Below are 23,411 nucleotides of genomic sequence, written 5' to 3'. Positions count from 1 at the left end.
TTCTTATACTGCAAATTCATAGGATAAAGTCAGCCTTATTTTGCAAGTAACTGCAAGCTCAGGCTGCCTTTATTTTGATCCATCTGCACAAGAACCCACTCTTATAATGGAAAGCCAACTAGAAAAATCTGAGCTTGAGCTTTTAAACCCTGCCAGAGAGATCATACCAAGTTTTGGGCTGTGCTAACATGGCTAAAGGGTTGCTGGGTCAAACGTGGCTTCTATCCAACAGAGGCGAGAAAGTTCATATAGATTTGCAAAAGCCTACATGGGTGTAACTGAAGTTGGTATTTGAAAGTACCCACATGAACAGGGAAAAATGTTGTTGAGAATGCTTAAAAGGCATTTTAAACATTTAAGCACAGCCACAGTGATTCATTCAAGAAGGAAACTCAAAAGCTGACATCTATAAATCTCTGCCAAAGGCCTCTGGGATGCCTCTGCCACTGGTACCAGGAGCACATCCACTTTGGTTCATGCTCCTGAATAATTTCCATTTTGTTTCTCCGTCTGGCTGAGAACTGAAGCTCAAAGGCAGCGTTGTCTAAGGCAGCTCTGGCTGCCTCCCTCACTGCCACCCCCTCGGGATTCAGCAAGCCCTGCAAGGAACTGTGCTACCATGGCTGGTGTCAGCAGCTTGAGGAAGTGATGGTTGATTGCACCGGGATGGACTCCCCTCAAAAAGACTGAAATTGAGGGGAAAAGAAAACTAAATCAATCTGAGATCAAACTTAATGTGTGAATCCAAGCAGGAGGAAATGAGGAAAGGGAACTCTCCACATGTATGCTTCACACCAAATTGGTGGAGGTGTGGGCGTGGAAAGTCTCTTACTGTTTTCCACTAGTTCCAGCAACTAAGGTATTAATCTAGGACACTGAAGACCAGGTTATTCCTTTCTAATGAAACAGGAGCAGGATTTGATCTTCTTAACAGAATTTCTCACCTGCTAGACTACTTTGAAGTCAAAGGCTAGGAACATTTTGAATCTCCCCTGGCTTCTCTTCTCCAAGTAAACTGGAGGTGTCTGTTCCCTGGCTGCTATGACAGCAAGTTATTCTCACTCTCTTTGGCCCCGTGAATATGTACTGTTTGCCAAAACCCCAAACTGATCTTCAGCTCTGTTTTGCTGTTACACAGAACAATATGAGATTTTTAGATGCCTACAACATTTGGAAAAACAGAATGGAAACATTTCTGAGAAAATTACTGTTTGCTTACTTCTACATAGTTTTAAATCAAAACTTCCTATAACAGAGAAGACTCAGAAGGAAACAAAATAAGATGTATTCCTAGAAAACTGAAGCTGCTTCCCCATAAATACCATAAGCAAAAATAATAAAACCTCTTGGGTACCCTTCCAACCAACTTATACAGTCCACTCACTTAATGTCAAAGTTTAATGTTTCTGCCATTAGGCTGGGTCCTAAGAGTATGTCACTGTAAGTTTGAGTGAGTACATATGAGACTTGCTAGAAATGGCCTTCTGGTTTCACAAACCACTTATTTTCTTGCTATTTTTCTACAGCACTTAGAACAGCCAGTCTTGCCAGATACTAATCTCCATACTAGGGCTATTTTGTAGCACGTTGCTTTGAATTTATGAAGCTACTTGTCAAGGAAGGTGCTCAAGTTCAGGAATAAAGTCAGTCTTAAGAAATCACATAACCGCAGAGAGGAAAAGACTGAACAAAACACCCCATTTTCAGGAAACTTGAAGAAGCTAGTTCCTTCCCTTCAGAGAGACCAAGTGCATGGTCCATAACCCTCAGTTCAAAGAAATACAGTGCTGCAATTTCTAGCCTCCAAAAGTCAGTAGATGCTTGTGCAAACCCTAATTCTTTCCCATGGATTGTGTATTCCGGGATCCAATGTTTAGTTATATAGTGTTTTCCCACAGTTTCCACACTCCTTCAGGATATAGAATAAATTCAGCTTTAGACACAATGGGGGCATGTTAAAGTGGACTTTGGTCTGACAGGGCTCACAATTGCAGAAGTTGGGAGATGTGTGGTGCTTCCCTTTGATGATAAGGTAGCCTCCAAATGAAAGGTATCATGGATTGCTTTCCTGTATACCCACACAGGACCTGGAAGCTTCATAGGATAGAGCAAGAGACCCTCTTCTTGCCCTAAATCACTTCTTCTAGGCCATTAGGAGAGTGGGGCAGAAGAAAGGAAAAAACACCTATGTGCCAAGTCATGCGTATAGGAACCTCTGGGACTGTGAAAGGAGTCCATAGGGAAGATATGGAAATGCTTTAGGTTTTGTAGAGAAACTTCTCTTATTCAGGCCCAGAGGTCCTCGACCTCAAGCTGAGCAGTGGAGAGAGGGGCTGACAGTAAAAAGTGCCCACGTGGTCAATACAGAAGAGGGGCACAGCCGAAACACCTGACTCAAAGGTGAGCTGTGATTCCAACAGTGAGTTTGACAAAGAGATTAAGCAGTTTCCCAAATTTCCTTGAAAGGGTAGGTTTGTAGCAGTGGCAATTCTATGCCACCCTGGAAAACAACATTTTCACCCTTTTCTGGGTACAGCTTTCCTACATAGCCAAGTTGCCCAAAAGTCTTTCTGATCCAGCATCTTCAATGTACTCATGTTCCATTTTCCAGGTACCCATTTTGGGACATTTGGTACATGGATAATGCATAAGAATTCCCACCTCCCACTGACGGTCAATGTGGGCTGTGCTTTAAATACAAGAAGAGAACAAAATTGTAAGTACCTTGGTCCCCAGTATTCCAGATACAGAATCAAAAATTAGTGGGCACGTCAGGCAGTAACAGGTTTAACACCTGCATCTCAGAGGCTCACATACAGGGTGGGGCTAAGACTATCTCACCTCACTGGAGTGCTAGCTGTGGGCAGAAATCCACTTGTGTTCATGAACAGCTTACAAACTATGATCAGAACATTTGCAGTCACTGGGAAGGACTGTATTCAGTGCAGGGTTCAGAGGATGTGTGTGAAATAATGTAAAGGAGAATAAAAGGAAATGAAAAACACCACCCATCTTGACCAAGGTGAGAAGTCCAAAGTCAGAAAATACAGAGTGAACACCTACTTGAAGATTGGTTTAATTCAAACCTACACACAGAGCAGAGGAAAAGGATGGTGGGACAAATCAGGGGTTTGGATGGCTGAATTTAAATCAGGCACATCCAAATATTTAGCTTTTGGTGCACAAACGTACAAACACATACAACTGCCCAAATTGAAAATTTATCCAGACAACTCCTACTGCCATTAGATAAAAATATGTATTTACACTTTAGCAAATTTTCAGCCAGGTCTACTCTAACCTAAGCTTTTCTCCCCTGTGGATATAACTCATACATGGTATACTTAAACAGCCCTAGGCAGCAAATTAAAAATACTGTTTTATTTACAATTCTGTAGCAAATGATTCAGTGTAGATATACGTCAACCTTTTCATTAAATATTCATCATTCAGTGGTTTGCCCTGCTGCCATAAGGCAATGCAGTGGCAGTACCAGTGCTTAGATAACAGCAACAACTGCCTTAGAATTACTGAGAGTAGTACCTTCTCTGCAATAAGGCAATAAATTGCAACTTAATTTGCAGGAATATGTATTTTGAAAATCACTCAATTTTCCTTTTAACCAGCACTTTGACCTAAAGTTCGTCATCATGTACTGAAGCCTCTTTGATGCTACAGTCTTGCAGTTCACTCCTAGGATAGGTCAAGTTAAATGGGTAGATTGGCTGAGGTCAGTTTTATGACATTTAACAAGGTGAAATGCTGATTCCTGCATTCAGGTGACAACAATTCCATTCAAGGGCACAGGCTTGGGGAATAGCAGCTGGAAAGCTGCCCAATGGAAAAGTACCTGGGAGTGCTGGTCGACAGCCACCTGAACATGAGCCAGCAGTGCGCCCATGTGACCAAGAAGGCCAATGGCATCGTGACATGGATCAGCAATAGTGCAGCCAGTAGGATGAGGGCAGTGATTGTCCCACTGTACTTGGCACTGGTGAGGCTGCACCTTGAGTCCTGTGTTCAGTTTTGGGCCCCTCACTAGAAGAAATCAGGACACAGACCACACTGAGGTGATGGAGCACGTCCAGAGAGGGACAACAAAGCTGGTGAAGGGTTGGGAGCACAAGTCTTATGAGAAGCAGCTGAGGGAGCTGGGGTTGTTCAGCCTGGAGAAAAGGAGTCTCAGGGGAGACCTCATCACTCTCTACAACTACCTGAAAGGAGGTTGTAGCCAAGTGGGAGTTGGTCCCTTCTCCCAGGTAACAAGTGACAAGAGGAAATGGCCTCAATTCATGCCAGGGGAGGCTTAGATCAGACACTAGGAAAATTTTCTTCACTGGAAAGGTGGTCCGGCATTGGAACAGTCTACCAGGGAAGTGGTGGAATAACCAACCCTGGAAATGTTCAATAAACATGTGGCACTTGGGAACATGGTTTAGTGGTGAACATGGCAGTGCTGGGCTAACAGTTGGACTGAATGATCTTAGAGGCCTTTTCCAACCTAATAAATTCTATTTTTCTATGATTCTATGTTTAAACCTGCAGCACTCTAAAGGGTTTTCAGACCCTCATCAGAGGTTACAGACTTTTTCAAAGGAGGCATCCCCCTTCCTGAGGAGCCAATACTCTCTACCATAAAACAGTTGCATATTTAAAAATAAGTATGAACTCACCTCTCATACCATAATCCCAAATGTTGAAGAGATCAAATATGCTCCTTGCTATGTAAAAACTGAAATGTTTGTAGCTAAAAACATATACTGCCTCACTCACCACTGAAGTACCAGTAAACGGATACACATTTCACAGTCTCAATGGGAGAGACTGCTTTAGTGCTGGACATAGAGCTAACCATGTAGCTGGAAAGCCTGGAAACATTTCTGCCCAATTTTAGTTATTCTACATAGATATATTTTCCACAGCTTCTTTTTTTTTCCCCTGTGGTGCTTGCTCAATCATGCACAAAAGTAAGGAGTTTTATTTCAGTTAAAAACTGAACAAGGTCTTACTTCAGGTGCTTAAATACAAACAACTTGAAGCAGTTACATCTGAAATCTCATCACAAACAACAACTCCAGAGCTCCAGTGACCTGGATTTTTGCCATACCTGAAGTAATACCACATGCATGGACTATCACACAAAAGACAGTCAGTGAGCAGTTCACACCAATGTATTTTTCTTAGGGCTGGGATAGGTTACAAGAAGACGTTCTGCAGCCACAGCTCAGCTGACTGATGAGAGCTCACTTGGTCAGCCACAGTAAACCAGGAATTTGCATCTGTACAGAATTATCTCTAAAACCAGATGCATAAGGTCAGTGCTGGCTTGAATGCTGTCTTTTAGAACAACAAAGGAGAAACCATTACCTTTTATAGCTACTAGAAGAAAATCACTTATAACCCTGTATTTGCCCATCTCTGGTACCCTGCCACCACTTTCTGTCAGTGTTAGATGACTGTTATGATATTAACTAGTGGAATCCGGGTTAAATATGGTCATCATATTCCCCCATACAAATACTTCTATAATAATGCAAAAAAAAAGGGGATGAAGTGCTTAGAAAGATCTCCACCTAAGCAAACATTGTTTGGGATGTTTGTTCCAAGCCAGTCACACTGCCCTGTGATACTGCTTTCAGAAATAACGATATCCATCCTACAGCCAACTACAAAATGATTTCTGGCTTTCAAACTCTCAAAAGAAATACTTTCCATTCTGTTCCCGAAACCAATCAATATTGCAGTATCCACAGCTCTTTCTAATACAACTGCCTGAAGAGTATGTGTAGGCACTGGGTAAGGATTACTGGAAAATGACACCTTTCCAACTGGAACATAACATTTTTTGCCCAGTTCTGTTTAGTTTCCTGCTTCAGTCTTGGAGTACACTGCTGGGACTGCACTTCTGTTTCAGTAAGAGTCCTTACTGAAGAAAGAAGTCATGAAATGAGATGGTGAAAGTTGAACACATCCTTTAGAAAGCCACTCTGCACTGATGTTTATACTATGCAGAGGGTTCTGCCTCCAGAGGTTTCCTTAACTCTAGCTTGCTGTGCAGCTTCAGCATTGTGGAAGATCATGGAAAACACAACCATTTTATAAAGGGGAGTCAAATAGTTAATTATCAAGATTCATCAGCATGGATAGAGAGGGTCTAAGCAATAAGGAGCCTGTCAGTCACAAGCAACACAGACTCCAGAACATCAGGCTGTCGTCTCTGGGGGCCTGAACTTTTAATACATGGTTTTTTACATGACACAAATTCTATGTATTGTAATAAAATTTACTTTACTTTTACATTGAAATGCACTATAAAATGTTCAAACAACATCCTGTGCTGGAAAATATAACCATGCTGCATGCACTGCAGAGCTATCAGAGCTCCAAACTCCATCACCGCATTCCATCCATGGGAACACCAGGTACCTGATCAAAATCCATCTGAGAGGACAGAGGAGGATGGGGAGGGGGATTATGGCCTCTAGCCAGACTGCACCACACACTGGTAGCAGGGACATAGCAGAGACTCTAACCATGTTCACACAAGCTACAAATCTTACAGGATTTGAAAAAGCTTCCTCAGTTGGCATACATTCACCAGGAAAATCCCATGAACCACAATCCCATACAGCCTATCTCAGGCAGCTCTGGCTGTCAGAAGGTAAATCTCCAGGCAGGAACAGTGACTGCTGAAAGCAGCTGGCCCCATTCTGCACACACCCTGATCTCTGCCCTGGCAGCAGCAGCAAACCTGATTTCCCCAGACACTGGCAAAGGCAGAGCAAGCGATGAAGACATGAGCATTTTGCTGTGCCCTTGGCAGGCTGCTGCTGCCCAAGGCAACAGCCCACATCACCTATGCTCCCAGCTCACCCTGTTTTGCAGTCAGTTCTCTGCTATGTCTTCAAATGACTCTATTAGCACCTCAAAATAAGTCATTTGGGCCCCACTGAAGGTTTGGAGAGATTTTAACAGTTGCCTTGACTCACAGATCTGCAGACTAAACCATCCAGGAACATTAAAGCCCACACACACAATTGTGACAACTTTGATATTATTGCTTAGAACAGTGCCCACTTGAGTCACGCTTTAATTCAGTCATTAGTATTTTCATGGAAAAAGGCATATTTCCCTCAACCCCATTTCACACAGTGGAAAGCACACAGGAAGGATTTATCCCACATAAAAATAAATTGCTATTTGCATGTCAGAAAGTGGCTGGGGAAAACAGAAAAACTTAACTATTCAGAGCAGCAAATAAACAAAAAGGAAATGTTTCCAATTTTTAAAAGTAAATAGGTTATCTGCAAGCAGTGACTCCATTTTCCCCTCTCACAAAACAATTGCCATATCCTTTTCTGTATAAAGTATAAGTATCAAGTCTGACACATTGGTTTGATTTCTGTGAGAATGGGCAAAACAATGAGCTTTTATAGCCAAAGAGCCTTGAATTCAAACAGATGCCAATTCAACCTGTAGAGAGATATTCTGTTGTGTCATTGAAAACTTGCCCAAAATATAAAATTAAAAAAAAAAAGAGAAAAATAGTCTTTCATACATTGTTTTGAGAAGAGAAAAGACTTTTTTCTTTTTTAATGAGTGACCTGAAGATGTCAGCTCCACTCTTACACGTTATCATGCCATTAACACACGAGTTCAGGACAATTATCCTGGTGAATGTGACTAAATGCAATCTAAGACACCACAGTGAGAAAGAAGCCCATAAATCTCACTGTTAAATTATTTAAATAGCTGTTGCAGCCAGACGTGCCTGTTAGGTGGGGATGAGATTGCTGCCGTGCTGCCCCTGCGCTCAGTTTGCAAATGTGGGTCAGTGCCTTGGTCTCCCTGTCTTCTCCAGCACTTTTTCCCATATAAGGCAGGATGAATAGCCCATCCTGCACCTACTGATGTTCCAGGGCAGTTATTTCCCCCTTGCACTGAATGTGGTCCAGCCTTGACTTGACCACCATCAGGAAGAGCAAGAGCCTCCCTGCTCCCAAGACAGAATGAGCTCATTGTGGATTTAGCTAATTTTTTTTTATTCTGGCATGAGGATGGGAAAAAATATTGAGCATAGATAATGAAAATGGCATTTTGTGCAGAGTTAGTTCAGTATTAGTTTGATGGAGGGATAAAACAGCAGACTGTAGATGGTGGGCTCCATCATCTATCTTTCTTAAGATGGCAAACAGTGGTCATTAATGGATAGTGACAAGTAGTTTCCTACAGTTGTAAACCAAAATATCAATTACAGAGAGTGTTTTCTGTTCTAGACACTAAAAACCATTCAATACCGTTTAATTGGTTGCATGATTTTGGGGTGATGAGAAAACCAGGAAGTGAAAAAAATATAAAAAAACAAAAAAGAGAAAGAGAAACTATTGTGCTCTTTTCAGACCAACTTGCTGCAAAACAGCCTAGATATTCAGTGTCCCTGCAAAACAAATGGTCCTTTGAAGAGCCTGATCTTCATTTGACCTGGTCATCTTTGTTTGGTAGGTCACTAAAGGCTCAGGTCCCACAAAGTAAAGAACAAAGCAGCAATGATGCCAAGCTGTAGCTTTAATGGGTACTGCCAATAAGGTTCATTCTCATCACTTTCTCTTTCCATTTTAACCCCTCTGCACTGACAGGTCAAGAATGAGGAGACTTCAAACTGGTTACCCAAAAAGTCACTTATGAAAGGCAGGAATTTTTCTACCTTCAGAGTGGCAGAGAATACGCCATCCTCCTAAACCAGCTCATTTTTCCTTCCCTTGAAATGCTTCTAGTGAGAAAGCAGAAAACATGTTCGCAGATGTTACAAGACTGGTTCTCATTCTCATACAGAGAAAGGGGAACTGGTTGCACCACTGGAACATGCAAAACAACAGTAAACTAAAACTTTATCACAAAGCATAACGTGGGACATTATGGGGCTATTTATATCATCTGAAGTAAACCATGAAATCTTCCCTTGCAGGAAGTTTACAGGGTCTCAGGAAAAACAGAGCTACTGTATTTAAAATGGTGAGAGAAACATGCTGTGGAGCTGTGGGCACAGAGTGAACTATTGGGTGTTCAAGGACATCCACATCTTTTTCTCAACAGACATGAGGTTTGAAAAACAGCTCTGAAAAGCACAAGGTCATGCCCAAGCAGGGTCAGGTATTGCTAGCTCCATAATACATTTCTAATGCAAGAACTAGTTCCAAGTGTCCTTTCATAAGCAGATTGGAGCACATTATAGAGGTGTAAGACCTCTGTGTTAGGCACTAGCTACTGTCGTATAGCAAAACTGGGTTTGTGCATCTATCCTATAGCCATCACCCACAACCCAGAGCTCTATAGCTCAATACAGGACTGAGACTTTTTTCAAAGTTTCAGTTTGGATCCAAAGGACCAACCTCTAGTCACTCACCTCTTCCTGCACCAACAGAGATGTATCTTTACAATGAGCAAGAAGTACAGCTGTATCTAAACATGAAGAGGGTTCAACAAGAAAAAAAGTCATAAGCAAGAAGGCTTTTCCTGGACAAGTGTAATGTAGGTATATTCTTTTTAAACATACTACATCCAACTCCAGCAGGACAACAGCTACCAAATGCTTGCACCCACCTAGGTTACTAGGAGAAAAAAGTCCTGCCCATGTCACTCACAGCCAAGCACCACATAGCAATTACTGACCACTGCGCCAGCACAAAATATTAAGTGCACACACAGCCACTGCTTTTGTGTGAGTGGTGTACAAGGCAGCTCATCATTCATGAAAGCTTTCTCTGTCTCCATAATGCAACAGCAGGAGCTGATTTTGACTTTGCGTGTGTCCACTTCTTGAACTTACAGAAAAAGCGAAAACATGAAATACAGCAAAAGGCAGCCTTCTGTAAGTGGAAAGTTCTCTTCAGAAAACTGACTTATCATGACAACAGAGGTGATTGTTTTCTTATGCTGTTGTGCTCCCATCACATCCTCAAATGATCCCACCCCATCCCAGCTGTGCAGTCATGTCGTGACCGATAAAATAAGGCCTCTGTCAGGCCATTTCAGATTCAGACTATCCTTATTATTCAGCCTTGCGGATATTGTGTCTGTTAGATAGACCAGTGGTTTCACAGGAACTGCATGGGTTATCTTGCTTTAGTGTAACCACAGTGCCAACCACAAAGAAAATATTTCCGCCCACATAAATATTTAATACAAGCATTTTCTTCATGTAGAAGGAAGGATAGCAGGACCCCTGTGAGATTATCCTGAAGCACATTAACTATGGCAGTAGCAACTCACTTCAGTAGAGGTTGTCCATACCTGCTATCTCTCAGAGGCAAGACTTATCAATATAAGTTTTATAACCTTATACAGGGTGAGTTTACTGAAGTCAGAAAAGAGATTCCTTTTAGTGTGACCTATCCACATTTCGGGTCAGATCCCAGTGAAAAAAAATGCTGTCCCTTTTCAGTCATAAATTATGTGTTTAATTATCCAAATGTCAAGCTGTGCTTGCAAATAATTAAGAAGGTCAGACCTGAGAGAGATAGACCTTTAAAAGCCAGTTGCAGAAGCCAGTCCTTCCCACGGCAGACATGTGAGTACATTACAGTTAGAACTCACTAACACTTCTTGCAAGTTGCTTCTACAAGGGCCATGAACAAGGAATGAACAAAGGGTCTTTTCTATGCACTTGCAGATAGACATGATTTCAATTCCAGCAGTTTCCTATGTGAACATCTAACATGTGGAGTAGGAGGTAATCAACTGTCTCTCATTATGGAGAATTGTTCAGACTCCTCATGATCAACTACCTTTTACATTCAGGGCAAGCTCAACCCAGAGTAAAACCAACAGAGTGTGGAACAGGGAATGGGTTAAGGCCCTGGGTGTTTTCTTTGAAGTATTAGTCACAGGAGGAAATCACTAAGTCCATATTGGATTGCAAAGGGCTTCATGCAGGGACCATGTGCCAAAGTATCATTGCTGTCAGCAGAGACCCACTGAATTAAATTCTTGATGGGAATAAGTATTAGAGTGAAAGGGAGATTCGCCCTGAATTTGGCTCTGTTGTTTTTTGTTGGGGTTTTTTTTGACTACAAATAGGCTGGCTCCAACTTCTCAGGCTCAAAAGAACTCTTTAGACTTCAGCATGATTTGGATGGACGTCAAGGTGCTTATAAAAGACATGAACCTACAATAGACAAACACATACTCTTCCTGACTTCTTCTCCTGTTGGCATGATGGACCTAGAAGCAACACAGATGCATTTGGCCAGATGCACTGGCTTTGGCAGTGGGGACCCAGCCATAGTCACCACCTTGGTATAAGCCTGGGGAATCAGGACTCTTCTGTGCATCCTGCACAGACACCCAGCACTGATGGACCCAGAAGCAACTGGGCAAACCACTGGGATAAAGATTGGATGCACTGTATGTCAGGGCTGCTAAAAAGCCCCAGATCTTCCACACAGAGATTTCACATTTGTTTTGCCAAGCAAACACCATGACACTCATCAGTTAATAACAGTAAGGCTACAACATGAAGCTTCCCAACTCTGATGTCACAAAAAAATACTGGCTGGATATCTCTGGCTGGATAAAATCAAGCCAACAGGTCCTGCAGCAAACTGCTTCACATCTCCAGAAAACAGAGGTGCAATTGTTTGCCTGCCCAATGCTGTTCTTACTTTCTTTTATCATCACGAGGAGGCAGCACTCCTGGTTCTTCCACCAGCATGAATTTCTCCTGCTCCCTACCAAAGTAGGTCACTGCATGATGTTCTCTACATCTCTAATCATCCACTAATTTTCTGTGTAACTCTCCTATTCTCTCCAGGTTGTTTCTTGCTCCCGCTGAACTCAAAACCCACCCTATTTGATAGCAAGAGCAGCAGCAGGCCCCAGCTGCTGCAGCCCAAGCACTGGCTGTGCCAGCCACTCTACATTCCTGAAGAAGTAGCCGTGGAGCATGCCATCACACAGAGGTGCATAGGTTGCCTCTGCAGAGCAGAATTGGCACCCTAAACAGGACTATGTCTGGGGCATTTCTCCTCCAGCATCAGCTCTACTTACTCCCACCCAGAAAGAGCAAGTGAGGTCTCAGTGAACCCAAATCAAAAATTCTGTTTCCGAGGTGCTTTCAGAAGCCCTATGGTTGACTGAAGGGATTTCATTGTGCCTGAAAGTAAGAATAACATCCCTTCACCAAGGAAAAGGCACTACCTTTTACCATTTCATGTTTAAACAGTTGCCACCTCTGCTTTCATTAAACCTCCAAGCTTATTAGAGCTTAAATGCTAACCCATGAGAAAAGCCCAGAATGCAGAAACATGGCATGAAGACACTATACCTTTAATCCTTCATATGATTAGGTTGTTTAAATTTGATGAGATAGAAGGAAAAATAAAGGAGACACATGAAAAGACTCCTGGTTATATCACCTCAGCAGTTCCATGAGTGTCTTTTCTTGTACTATTTTCTTCCCTTTCTTTTTTTAACATTTCTAGGGAATCTCAAGTGAGTCAAAATGTCCTTTACTCTCACGCACAAGAGGAGCTGCAAAACGTCACAGAAGTTACATCTTTGAAGAGCCAGAAACAAAAAACATATTCTGCTGCAGCATTAAACATAAATTACACAGCACAAACCCTGAGCTTTCCCCTAGAGCTGGCACCTTGCTTTTCTTGCTACCAGACATGCAAGCACTACTTGGATGTGTTGGTGCACCCCTGTCATCCATTCTTCAGGAAAAAAAAATTAACTCGGGGCAGAAGTTCATTTAACAAATTAACAACAGAGAGAAGGAACCGGGTGAGAAATGCTAGCGTCAGATATGGGAAAACGAGAAATCAAAAGGGAAGTATTGTGCAAAGTGCTTTGAGTGCCTAGGAGCAGTGAAGAAAAGTTGAGCAAGACTAAAAAGCAGGAATAAACATGTAGGCTCTATGTGTGCGTGTACTGGGAGAGGAAACAGATGATCGCAAAAGACACACAAACATTTGTCAAAAAGAACAACTTGAACTCCTTAATTTTTTTTTCTTTTTATAACTTTTTAATTCCCCTCCCCACCATGTGTTTCTCTATGTGCTTGACTGGAACACTGAGTCCAAAACCTGAGAGCTTGCACCTCACATTTATGTATGTGACCCTTTTCTCATAGGTGCTGGGCATACAGCTTTCCCTAATATTAGGCAGAGGTTGTTCATTATCTGTAAAACCATTGCTTTTCCAATTAAATTTTCATCTCTGAAAATTTAACCTAGGGGTTTTCATTCCACCCCCCACCAATAAAATGGATACAGTGAAGAGGTTCTTCAGGGACAAGTACAACAGTGGGGAAAAAAAATAGCAGGATTTATCACATCCTTCCTCTCTTTTTAATTAGGGAAAAATGGAGGAAAGACATTGGAAACAAAATCAATTTGCTGCTCTTGATTTGGCTTTTTGTTTAGTGACAATCTGACTCCTAAGACCAAATTTTCTCTGGGGAAATAATTTCACTTACTTCAAGGCAATTTCTCCAATAGACAAGATGCTTACCTTTCTTTCTGAGGTCTGTGTGTTTCCCCTCTTTGTTCTCTGAAATATCTTTTATTTCAGGGCTTTTCTCCATTGGCCCTTCAAACGAGATCTTCAAAGTGAGGAGCATTTCCTCTATACAACTAAGCTTCTCTCCATACCTATAACAAGTGTTAAAACAAATTAGAAATTACTTTATCAGCAAAACAACAGGGAAAAGACATTTTGGATTATGGGGCAGCATTCTGATTAGAAGAAAGAACAAGGGAGACACACTGATTGATTTGAAGTCTATGTTACAGAAGAAAGACGACCTTTTGTTAGACTCATAATTCATTAATTATTTTCCCATCTCCTGTCTGTAAGCCAGTCCTATTGCTAGCTATATTGCACATCAGCACAACTCTTTAAGCATTCTTAATCCAAACCACGATAGAAAGATTGTCATTTATTTCTGCTTTTTTTTTCTTTACCTTTCCAGAGCTTTAACTTTACTTGGAACTTATGTCAAAATAAATTTTGAAGATCCTGATTGTGGATTTAGTTGAATCTAAGGTGTTTGAAATTTATGTTCTACTTCACAGCTTCAGTCCTGGCATTTCTTTGTAAGATTTCCCACTGGGAACTAACCAGAAAACCATTTCCTTTTTTTTTTTCTTTTTGAGGATCTTAAAAGTCATGTAAGAAAGATGAAATGACCATCAATAGTTCCCAAGGGGAAGACTGGAAATAGAGGAGATTCATGAGCAGTTCCTAATGCATCAGCTTTTCCCACACATTCAAAACCCACATGAAAATCAGAACCTATGCAGTAAAAACCCTTATGAGCTTGTGCACCACTTAAAAATTTAAACAGTTCTCTAATGGAAAAAGATAACCTATTAAAGGCAAGAATGCCCATCTAACAATGTAATGTTCATTCTGCTCAGACTGTTGGGCCTCTCCATTTTGCTATTAAAGTCCTTTCTGCTTTTTTTCTTTTGTGTAGCACCAACTGAGATGGAAGCCTAACAAAGGTGTTGTTTCCCAGGAGGTATCTCTGTTTTCTTGCTCTCCTGTACAGAGGGAACTGGGAGAAACCCAGATGTGACCACTAGGTAATGGGGATGAAATGCTGACAGCATGGCAAGATAATGGGAGCTGATCCATTGGCATTTTCTTTCATAACTCTTCAGTCCTTTGTAATTTGTATATGCTATTCCAACTTACCACTTTCAATGTGGGCAGCTCACCTCTTCAGTTTTTCCTCTGACTAGCATCACCTCAAGGCTATTGACCAACCACTATGAAGGAACTTCACTGGAAGGACAAAATCCACATCCTTCTTTACCTTCAGAATCCTCTGAAGGAAAACTTTCATCCACAGCAAAGGGATACACTGCTACCAGAGAGTAGTTGCTATAACAGCAGCTCTCATTCTGGTGAAACGTGGCTTGAGAGACAGCAGGAACATTCATCTCAGCTGAACATTCAGGAGAGTATTTCTGTGTGAGCACATCCACCTTTCATTCTGGAGGCAGGCTGAGAGTTTACTTATGGTGAGCTAGTACAGCTCAGGTGATGAGTGACTCCGTCTTAGTGGAGAAGAAGCACGGGACAACTGAGCTAATCCAAAATTTTGCTGCCACAGTTGAAAGAGGGAAGTACTACACCACCTACATCACTCTTAGACATGCTGTCTTGCTTACCTTCCACCAGTTCTGATGCTTGCTGAGAACTCCTGAGAACTGATACAATCCAGTAATCCAGCAGCAAATTATCTCAGAAAAAGCAATTTAATTTTCTTCCAGGATAGGGGCAAAGCTGGTTCAGTACAAAGTTTTACAAGCTGCAGAGTCAGCACATGACTGCAGAGCTGAAAGCAAGAGCAAGAGCAGGGAGAAAAAGAAGGAAGAGGATCTCTCCCCCTCAACAGATATTAACAGATATTAAGATTCAGACATTACATAGAACTTCATCTTTAGGATCACATGTTGTCTCCCATCACTGTGAAGTCATCCAAGCAGAGGGGTGAAGATGAGTAAAAATCTTTGGAGTACTCTGACAGAAAAAGAAAAATGTGTGTGAATAGTGTTGTCCAAACATATATTTTTGTGGAAGAAAATTGCAGAGTGAGTATTTTAGTAAAGAGGATATTCTAATCCTTTTTGATTTTGTTTTTTTTTTTTTAATCTGCTTAACATTAATCACAAACAAACATTTGGCACAAAGTATTGCCTTGTTACTGATTCAGTACCTTGCTCCTTCCAATGTTGGGAAGCACTGAAATTCAGCATTTACAGTCTGGGTAACAAGTTGTTAAACACTAACTGGGAAAACTCCTAACCTTTCTAGTGAGGAATAGAAAAGAGAAAGGGAAGGACAGAGGGAAAGGAAAGAGAAAGGAATACATCATTATACAGCACAAAAATAGATCACAAACTTCTTTCTCTTTTAGTTCTTTGCAGGTTCCTTTTCAAGTAAAAGATGTGACTTCTAAAAAGCTTGCAGCAGGTCTGCTTTGCACTTTTCATAAAGACTCCTAAAAGTCATTAACTTCCATGTGGCCCACGGCCTTTGCCTTTGGGGAAGACATGAAATGGCTGTTCTTTGCTCTCAGAGGCAACCACCTTTCCCTGTAACCAGGCACAGATGGGTGTTTACCCAGGAGCAGTGCCCACAGGGCTCCCCTTGTCAGTGCAACTGGTGAGGCATCAATGACCAACTGCTGCTACCACCACACCAATAAGGTCCTCAAAAGTCATCCCCAACCTGGGAAGCAGGCCTATGAGGGCAGAAATTGCATTGCCTAACAGTATGCACATTCGCATACTCAGGAAAAAAATCATCACAGTAGCAGGTCAGAAACAGAGATGGGTAGCCAAAAGTTTCTTTCTGCATACCTACTACATGGATTTTTATCATTGTATGATTTCCTCCTCTCAAGGACCAAGGACGAGCTATGTAGCAGCACACAAAGTGCCCAGGGTGGCCTGCAGGTATTTATTATTTACTGCAATCTCAGGACGTTCATGCTAAAAGCAGCCCGGGGAAGCAGGCAATGCTTTATCCACCACATGACCCAGTTTCCAGCAGCTCAGTCAAGCACTTCTGTCACCAGCGACAGGGTTGACTAATGTTCAGTGAAGTAGGTGATGAGTTACGTGGAACTAGCTTCCAGAGGAAATTAATTTCCAGAGAGAGGCTCTGGCTACTTGAACTTTGTTTTAAAAAGACTGTGTTTTATTGCAGTCTAGGTTAATGAAGAAAGGTAACTGCCACGCTGCTGCACTGTCTGTTATCTCTCAGCCACCTTTCTTCCAGCTGCAGAAGCAGCAGTGGAATGTGAACATCCACTGAAATAAGCTTCCATTTGCACTCATTTTACTGTTTCTCTTTCTACTGCCACATCTACTGCTCTACTATTTCCATGAGAAACAATCAAACCTACTTTTAATACAATGCTGTTCATATGGCACCTCTGCCAAGACCATTCTTGAGTAGAGGAACAGATTGCAAAAAGTACCACATGCTCAGCCTTCTGCCTGGGAACTTAGGTAGGAGATAACATCTATATAATGCTCAGCACTCCTCACAAGCACCCAGTCTCCTGAAAAACTACTTTTTTATGGTTTTATTCTGCCAGACCTACCACAGTGAATGTCCCTCTAGGGTTTCCATCTCTATGAACCGTACTTAATCTAGTCTTTGCATGATGGAAGATTTTGGAGGCCCTTAACTGAAACCTTAGTTCAGAGAGCAGGATAAAGGCAGTATTAAATGCATCAATCTGAAGAATGTGTTCTCCATACTACATATCCATACTACAAAATTTACCCTAAAATTTAGGATAAACTACTTTGTGGAACCTGTACACAGCAAGTACTGCGTTCACACCCAGGTAGGTTACTGCTTCTAATAGCACTGAGCTCAAACATCTCAGTTAAAACATCTATTGGCTCTCAACATGTTCAAAAGTTTGATTTTCTACATTTCAGACATGTGGGATAATGTGGTAAAAATGCAAAAGAATCTTTTACTTTGGAGTGGCTGCTATTCCACACTGTTAATCTTAGCACAGAAAATCAAGCATACATATCTCTCTGCTCAGAATCCTTTGCATGAACATTGCTGGAAAACACACTTTGGTGGATTCGATCCTTTGCAGTATTTCCTCACCAAATGAATCAGAAAACAGCACATGGGTTAAAGTAAAGACATCACAAGATGGGATTTTGTTCTGGTATTTCATATTGTTATTTCAAACTAAAAAAGATGAAAAACATAAAGAACTTGAACGTGCTTTTGTTTGCAATTCTTTGAGGCCCTATGTGTTTGCAAAGAATCTGGTAAAAGCACATACAAATTGTAAAAAGAATTTTAAAAAGCAATGCTCAAAAATAGCAGAAACTGAGACAGGTTTAGGCATATGCCTTAGTCTAGTCACAGGAAAGGAAAAAAGGGATCTCCCACCTACCTTTTAGTTGGTCCGAGAAATATAGATACAAGACTAACAACTTCTCAGTCTTTACCTATCTTTATCCTACTCCTTCATACAGTATTTTACATGTTTGGCTAGACACCATGAAGATGTCCCATGCACCTTCATCAGATGAAAAGTTTTTCAATAGTGCAATGGCAGGGTTTCCTACAATAAAACTCAAATGTTCACCTGCTTTCCTTAACGTTTCGAGATCTTCTGATCAGTACTAAATTCAGCCATGTCTGATTCGTTGGAGTGCATACCCAGTTTTCTCACCAGCACTTGCCATCCATAAGCATTCAAAATTAATGACCAAGTTTCTCATCAGACTGCTTTAGAAGAGGTTTTTTTAACAGTTATGAATTCTAAGGAGATTTGTCTTCAGATTTCTGATGTTGATGATTTTTGCTTCTAAAACTCTTCTAGGTAGTCATTAACACAGTAATCTTACTTTTTAAAAACAGACAAATGAAGGTCATGTGAAATAACATGGCTCCAGAAGTCCATGCTATATAATAAAAATACATGCATGAAGCTTGATAGTATTTTTTTATTTGTTAGCTTCACAAACTTTGTATACAGTCTAGAGCAAAGAGTCAGGACTAGAAAAAGGCAGTCCTTGTTTTTTTTGGAGGGCCAAGAGGCAGCAGTGGGATGAGAGACCCCTGCCCTCAGGAGCAGGGAAAACAGCAAGAGCAGAACCATGATTCTTCAAATAGGTACTCCATGGAGGTGCGGGGGATGAGCTGCACCTTTTGCTACAATGGCATAAAGTGAATAAGCAAAACACAAGCTCCCTAAATTTCAATTGCAATGAAACAAGAAGCAATAGCCAGAAACCTCCAAGGGACAAAATTTCAATTATCTTCTTTGAGTGGAAATGCCCACTCAGACTTAAATCTAGATGTCTCACAAAACTGACCAGATGCACAGGTAGTAAAATTGTACTACATCAAAACTAACTTCAGATGTGGGAAAACCTCAGAGTATTATTCTTCCAAGAATATATTTACACAAAATCATTTATTTCTGCTCTAAACCATTTTAGCTGCTAACAAGCCAGAGGGTAGGGGACACCAAAACTTGTTTTATATAACAAAAAGGAGTTTTCCTTTTTCATTCCACTTCTAACTAGAAACATTTGACCAGTGTTGCCCAAACTAGGCTGTATTTACTTCCAAGAAGAAGATAATGTTAGATTTTCACTGACAGCATAAATTGTCTCAGAAAAACATGAGTGATAAAAACAAAGGAAAAACCTGAAAAGACAGAGGACTAGATTAAAAAAGCATATGTCACTTCAGCCTTCCAAGTTTTTTCTGTCTTTCTGCAGGTACATCTTCATTTTTCTCAGCATTTCAGTACAATTACCATGAAGCTGGGATCTGTTCTGTGGGAGAATTTTGTCATGGCAAAAATTATTCGTAAGCCTTTTACATCTGATGTGAGAAAAGATGTTGTTCTCCAGGTCTAATGGGGACCAGGCTGTAGTCCTACTACTTGCCTTGTTTATGTACAGAACAGTGGTGGCAAGACAGCTCACAAGACAATGCAATTCCAGTTAGGCACTGTAACCAGATGTGGTGCTAAGACAAAACAGCAGCCCAAAGTAGAAGAGTGAATGAAAGACCTACTGTTACCCTGGGTAGATCAGGAGGCCTTCTCTGACAGAAGGAGGTGAAAGCCAACTGCGTGCAAGCATGTGCTTAGCCATGAAATGAATATATGTCTTCAAACTAAATCCCCTGGCATAATTAAACTCAGCAGAACTTCCCTTGTGTGTCTCTGTGCTCATTTACATACTCTTGCCCACATTTCTGTGCTGTACATCAACTCTGGTCAGCACAGCAGGGACAGGTCACACAGATAAAATCCCTGACATTTTGCAGTTCCTTTTAAAAGTCTGCATCCATGCAGGGATCCTGACAGCTCCTGGACTGACAACCCTGAAGTAGCACGTTGCTGCAGGTTGGAGCAGCTGTGGCACAGTGGGCAGTGCTGTGTGTTCCCTTTGCGCCAGCCCGATGCAAACCAACCACAGCAGGGGGGAGTCAGAATTAGAGGCAGTGTTTCAGTTTCTCTGCTGAAAGATGTCAAGCTTGCAGTCATCAATTTATTTTATTCAGGGTCTCTCCCCCGGGCAGGGGCAGGAGCCACCACCTCATGTCACCAGCTGGTGAGCAGGCACTGCAAATTTGTACCAACAGTCAAGAAGTGCAAAGGCAGATTCTGCTCTTCACTGCATGGGTAGAGGACAGCTCTGATCTACAAAGCAGCCTTATCCCATCCATCCAATTTAAGCAGTTCAGAGCCTTTTTTCAAGGAGAGAAATGTTTCATTTGCATTTCTCTTTCCCACATTGGGTACTAGGAACATATCGCTGACGGCAATCACACAGGCTGTACATCACGCAGCACTTCTGAAATCTCCTTTTGTGTGTTTCACAATCAAATTAATACGAAAATCCACAGAGGCACAGGTCATCCTCCAAGTCACAGTATTTCCTAAGTGAAGAGAATCATTCAAGACCTAATGTTGTATTATCTGACTGAATGCTGGAAGCTTTCTCAGCACAGTAATTGGTAACACTAGAGGTTTTTTACAAAGTGTTGAAACTCCAGTTTAAGTGAAACACATCTGCTAGCAAAGATATAAACCATTTTTGAAAACAGAGCATATATCATGGATCCAGACTATACCACCATTGTACCACTGCCCTTCTTTGAAACATGGTAAAGGGTCAGACTTCCAAATTGAGACACATAGCAAAATCTTCATTTACCATGTACCAATCTCCTAATGCTTGATCTGCCTCCCTCAGCCAGGACCTTAATCTCAAACACCTCCATGTCTGAAAGCCTGCATCTGTCCCCAAACCTCTCTGCATCTGAGGGCCTGGAGGACCCCAGCCCTGCCACAGCTTTTACCAGAGGTGCTGCCTGCCCCTCTGAAAGCAGGCAGGAGCCACACTTTGCTCTCTCACACAGAAGACAAATCCTGTGCTGCGCAGAAGAGCTATACCTCAATGATTTGCAATCCCCAGGAAGCCCAGAAGCAGTTTTTTGTCTACCTTTGGGTTGGATGGCATTAAAAATAGGCACACGTCATCTTTTCTTTGTAAATGCACAGGTTTGAGTCTTGTCATCTTTTCATTTGCCTCCAACTTAATAAAAATTATCCCATCACTTTGAAAGCTAATGGAGAAATGGTGAAAGAGTACAAATATACAACCCCTATATTACCTATGACCAGCTAGTTGGAAATCAGAGCAAAAGAGATCTTCTTGGCCGGGGAACCTGCATCCAAGCAAACTCCTTCCCAAAGGGTGCCTTTCGTGCAAGTTTGAAAGGAAGGGTTGAAAATCAGCATAAGCAAAGCAATCTTTCTTTTTTTTCAGAACAGTCCTTCAGTTGTGGAGGAGTAAGGATACACTTTCAGAATTACTGTTGTGACTTAATCTTCCTAAATACCATTTCACAGGAGGCCAAGCACCCTGCATTTTTAAGGAGATTTCATAGACTGTTGATCTTAATATAATCTCTCACAAACGTTTATGGGGAGAGTTTTATTTAATATAGTCTGTGATCTGTATAAACATCACCATGGTATTAGGCTAACCAAACTCTGAGCTGAACTGGAAGTCGTGTGGGAGCTTTATTTGGGATATTAAAGTAGCACAGTTCAAAGTATGATTTTATTTGCAGTAGACTGCTGGGAATTAGAGATTAGCCATATGGGGATTTTAACAGTTATGTGGTTATGAGAGGTTGACTCAATGGTTTTCATCTTGTAAAATGTCACTAAACTGTCTTGTTACTTAAAATTACAAGATTAAGTATCTAAATACTTAAACCCCCAAAGAAAGGCTTGAATTTTGGGATATGGGGGCAGGAGAAAAGCACAGAAGGAGAAAAGTCAAAAAGTATCTGCAAACACAATTCTACATTATTCTCACAAGTAACTAGAAAAATGGTACTAGAGCTTCCGAATCTAATTTTCTCTCCATGACCCTATGTCAGATTCATTCAGTTTACAAGTTGATTTCATATTATTAATTGTCAGCCTTGAAAACTCCACTTGGGATCCACAAATCAAGTTGAGTCTCTTTATGCCTCCTAAATCACCAGTAATGAAGATTCTGCCCTTTGTAATTTACTTGTCGGTGCTTTGGAGATCCAGACCCAAATCTATCTTACTTACTCCCACAGTGCCTGCACATGATGGCTTTGGATCTTTTCTATAGAAGCACTGTTGTTTCAACCTGGAGGAGACTAAGACAGACATTTCCCAGGTTGTCTCACTTTTTTTCCTCTACTCTCTGCAAACAGCCTCTATGGGTGTTTGCATATTGCTGGGATATTCAGAATATCTGTGAAAGATGGGTCTTAAAAGTGTTGGAAAAGATGAACTAAGTGAAGGATGAGATGTGATTACTCGCTTTGTTGCCCTGATACATATGTTGATTACCTCAGTAGAAGAACAGGTAAAGGAGGAAAACAGAAAATGATGGGGACAATTCGACCACCATAGCAGAGTTTCAATATACCTTACATTCTCTTGGTAATATTTCATATGCACACAGGAATCCAGGTTTCTGTGACATCAAAATTCTTGGTGTTTTGCCACCAGTATCAACAACTACTGTTGGTTATTAGCAGGGAGCTCTTGTCCTATTAGAAGTCCAGCTTTCTTCACATTCTAGGCTTGGTATTGATTTAATTTGCACAGTCATTGAAGTACATACAGTTTATTTAAGCTTGTACTTTTAGAAAAGTGATAGTGTTTTACGTTAGGAAGTGTCATTTGCTAGATTCACATATGGCAATTACATAGTGAGTTGAAAAAGAAGAAATCAAGGGCTGTGTGTGGGAGTTCATGACTTGTACCTCCCTGCCAGGTATAAAGGCAGAGACAGAAGAAACTCTTCTAGCAAAAATATCACAAATTTTGACTTCTCACAGAAAACCAAGATGAGAGACCAGTCGTGATATCTTTGCCAACTCTAGACTCTGTGTATTGAAACCTGTGTTACTGTTGCTTGCAGTCCAGTTTCTGGTAATCGTTCTGCCCCAAAATGGGCAAAGGTGATATGAACCCAGACACTTTGTATTTACTCTCCCAAACATCAAACCAACTCCAAAATCCGTACAGTAATTGTAAGCTTAAAATTAATTTTGTCTCATACCACTTCAGAGGATGGAAAAATGTCAATCATCCATGATTTTCACTCCATTCATTCATTAAATTCCTGAGATGGTGGATCCAGTAGAAAGAAAATCACCATGCAGACATTAAACAAATGCCACTGAAAACTAAAACCTGTTAAGAAAAGCTAGCTACATAAGACTTCAACAAATATTGAATGTAGTTTGTTCTCTAACGAACCAAGACTCTCCTTGCAAAAACATCTTCTCCTCAGCAGGCCAGGATGTCTAAATAGTTGCTGAACTGAGGCCTG

At 41.2% G+C, this 23,411-nt stretch overlaps 1 protein-coding gene across 1 annotated transcript in view; it reads right to left on the bottom strand.

Annotated features, from left to right (window-relative positions):
* Positions 1-23,411, bottom strand: part of F13A1 (coagulation factor XIII A chain) — a 207,029-nt gene that overhangs the window by 103,552 nt on the left and 80,066 nt on the right. Inside the window, exon 2 of the mRNA XM_027676244.1 lies at positions 13,513-13,652. The gene's annotated coding sequence lies outside the window, so the exon portion shown is untranslated. The remainder of the gene's footprint in view (positions 1-13,512; positions 13,653-23,411) is intronic.

This window comes from Neopelma chrysocephalum, unplaced genomic scaffold, assembly GCF_003984885.1.
Source record: "Neopelma chrysocephalum unplaced genomic scaffold, ASM398488v2 Primary Assembly neopelma1_26b, whole genome shotgun sequence".
NCBI classification, from domain to species: Eukaryota; Metazoa; Chordata; class Aves; order Passeriformes; family Pipridae; genus Neopelma; species Neopelma chrysocephalum.
This window is presented reverse-complemented; position numbering and strand designations above follow the sequence as displayed.